This window comes from Mus caroli, unplaced genomic scaffold, assembly GCF_978045245.1.
Source record: "Mus caroli unplaced genomic scaffold, Mus_caroli_1 scaffold_11, whole genome shotgun sequence".
Taxonomy (NCBI): Eukaryota; Metazoa; Chordata; class Mammalia; order Rodentia; family Muridae; genus Mus; species Mus caroli.
Genome location: NW_028227266.1, coordinates 96,118,260 through 96,121,570, shown reverse-complemented (window position 1 = coordinate 96,121,570; position 3,311 = coordinate 96,118,260). Strand labels below are relative to the sequence as shown.

The 3,311-nt window shown below is 43.9% G+C and overlaps 1 long non-coding RNA gene across 1 annotated transcript; it reads left to right on the top strand.

Moving 5' to 3' along the window:
• Positions 1-594: 594 nt before the first annotated feature.
• On the top strand, positions 595-3,039 carry LOC147002129 (uncharacterized). Its single transcript, XR_015044557.1, has 3 exons — positions 595-733; positions 1,007-1,152; positions 2,137-3,039. It is a non-coding gene; the product is annotated as an uncharacterized LOC147002129 (long non-coding RNA).
• Positions 3,040-3,311: the final 272 nt, after the last annotated feature.

Here is a 3,311-nt window from a genome sequence, read left to right as displayed (position 1 = left end):
GGCCATCCTAACTGGAAAACATAGGGAGATGTGATATAATATTAAATTTCATATTTCGATTTGATGAGTCATTTTGACACCTGAAAATGAGATCATTGTAACTGACAAGAGACTGAAAGTTACGGAATCCTTTGGTGGTAACATCAGGAGGGGAATAAAGAGATCTGACAGGTTGCATTTGAAAGTAATGATGGGAACTTAGCCCATTCAATAAAATGAGTATGTCATTATATCGCTTATATGTGTGCATATGTGCGTTGTAAGTGTGTAATGGTTATACAGGTTCTCCTCAACTCACAGTGCGTTTATAACCCCAATAAATCCATTCTGAGTTAAAGAAACTGTAAGACACAGAATCCATCAAACAGTCTAGCTTAGCTGAGCTTCCTTTAAACAGGTTCAGGACACTTACATCAAACCAGCTTGCAGTTGGATTAAAACATTCCCTAACACAAAGCCTATTGTCTAACAAAGAACTAGATGTAGCATGTAATTTATTGGAAACATGAGATACAAAATGCAAACAGACTCCCTGGCGACACAGTACACAAGAGCCATTGTTTCCCCTGGTTGACTTCATGGCTGACAGAGAACTGCAACCCCCTCCCACTGCCCAGTATCGCCAGAGAGTATTGTATCTGATATGCCCAGCCTGGTAAAAGATATTCAAAATGTGCTACATGGTTTCTACTAAGCTCCCTTGGCTTGCACCCCGGCTTACAACTGAAAACTGGTAAGTTGAACCATCTCATGTTGTGAGGTTGTTGTCATAGTATATAGTGAGTGTGCCCATAAGGCTTCAAAGTGGAGAAAGTGGATATGGGGGGTGGGTCGGGGACTCCTCCAGTAGAGATGAATCCTGTGCATCTTCCTGTCCTTAGTTCTCTTGGTTCTAACAATACAACTATCACACAGCCAATCTCCCTGCAAATGCTCAGCCTGCGGCAGAGATTACTTTATAGCTTTTATTTAATATTCCTTTGAGAATTATCATTTGCTTTTACAGAGCATTACCAAGAAACGAAGACAACAAAACATGTTTTTATTGTCCCAACACTTGTGGCTCTTCTTCTTGGGGATGAATACTGATCAAACCAGACCCTGCAGAGGACAGAACCTGTCGGAGGCATCAGAGGACTAGAGTCTTGGGAAGTAGGTGTCTCGAATGCTCCGGGTGACCTGAAGCAAGGACATCTGCCTCCAGAGCTGTACTTTATTTCTCATTAAAGCCACCTCAGGGCACACCAAAAGAATCCCATGTGGCAGACCACGGTTTGTTGTGGGAAAGCCGCAAGCTAAGCTGAACCACTGCATGCTGGGCTTCCCTGTCCCTAAGACCCCAAGAAACACATTTACTGTCAGGACACCCATCTCCTTGTCCTTATATAACACATGAGCCAAGTCTTCTGTGTTGGAGTGGCTGTGCAAGATTCTCACAGGCTCAAGGTGTTTATTCGGTGTTAATGTGAACGTGTGAGGTCCTGCATGGGCTCTGGGTTGACTCTGTGGGGTGAGTGAGTGTGAAAGGTCCCACACTGTTGTGTGCTGTTGATCCCATGCTAGAGTGGGTATGGAAGGTCTCACATGGGCTTGTGTGTTGAAGGCCTGGTCCTCGGGTGCTGGTGCTCCCACGGGAGGTGGTAGAGAGCTTAGCATGTAGAGGCTACCAACAGAAGCAGGCTATAGATGGCATACCTGTGTGGAGAATGGCACTCACTTCCTCTCTCCCTCTCTTTTTTCCCCAAACTCCATGAGATGAGCACATCTTCCACATGTTCTCTATCATCATCTTCATCCTAGCCAGAGAACAATGGAGCTAAGTAATCATGAACTGGAACTCTAAACCACAATTAACCTCTTCCCCTTTGAGTTGTTTCTTGTAGTTGTTTATAACAGCTGTGAGAAAACGAACATCCCCTCCACCACATAGGGTTTTGTCATTGTTATCATAGATAGATAGATAGATAGATAGATAGATAGATAGATAGATATGATATGATATGATATGATATGATATGATATGATATATAGATATATACACAGATATGGTGCTGTCTGCTGGTTTGTATTTTGTTTGTCCACAATACACAGTAGTTCATACAGCCATTCATTTCAGTCACGATTATGTATCTTTAGAACTAAAAGGAAGCCATCTTGTTACTTCATCGTCACCTGCATAGCATCAGCTGCGGCCTTCACCACAGAGGATTTGGTTCGTGATGCCGTCTCGTCCTAGAACCTAAACATTCCTCTCAGACCTTCTGTCAACTCTAAAAACTCAGACTTCTCCACATAAAGGCTGGAAAGTGGCAGACAGGATAGTGAAGCTTTCTGGCGGCTAACAATCCCTTCAGGAACCAGACAACATTGCTTCTTGCCCTGCTGGTCAGGACAGCCACAGCCCACCCAGATTCTAGGATGTGGAAATGAGCCCCCGCTCTTAATGGAGGCGTGCCGAGGTCAGGCTGCCGAAGAGCATATGGGGTGGCAGATATTGTCAAGGCTACCCTGGAAAAGAAAATCTGTCACATATTGTTTTTGTCACTATCCTGCAGGAAAACTATGACAGATGGAAAAACTCTGAAAACTTAAATCTTCATGCTTCTTTCAAGTGCCTTTATGATCCTCTTTGATTTTCCATTTTTAATCTACTTCAGTTTGTGTGACTTTGAGGTGAGCCGTGAGTCTAGTCACAGCCTAGATGCAATTTCTATCCTCCAGTTCACCTGCAATTGAGACTCACGGCAACTCCTACAGCAGGAAAACACAGGACTGTTAAAGCAGAAGAGGTTTTACCCATTAGTCATGGCCTGGCTGTATCATATGATTATGATTTGAGGAGTAACAACTTAAAATCAATACCATGTGATAAGAACCGTGTCACCCTCTCTCTCTCTTGATGAACATCCATCTCTGCTTTACTCTAAGACAAGCTAACATGCATGGACCTTCTGAGACTTAGCTAGGAATCACAGCTTAGGATAAAGCACTGGCCATCACGCACTGACTCTTAGAGTCTCCTGCAAAGAAGTGAACCAATTCCACAGTTCCAACACAAGCCACACAGCACATCCACTGTCAAAGGAATGTGTGTGTGTGTGACCTTGCCATGCCCAGGAGGACAGGCAGAAAGGAGAAAGGCAGAAAGCCACATTTTAATGACATCACTGGGACTAGGATTTCTCAAGATTCTACTAAAGAATGTTCTTCCCCGACCCCCAGCAATGGCCAAAGGGACACCTTGTTGATGTTGCTCTTACATGCTAGAGGCAAGTCACATGGCAATCCTTTGTTCCTCCTAGGTTGATGCC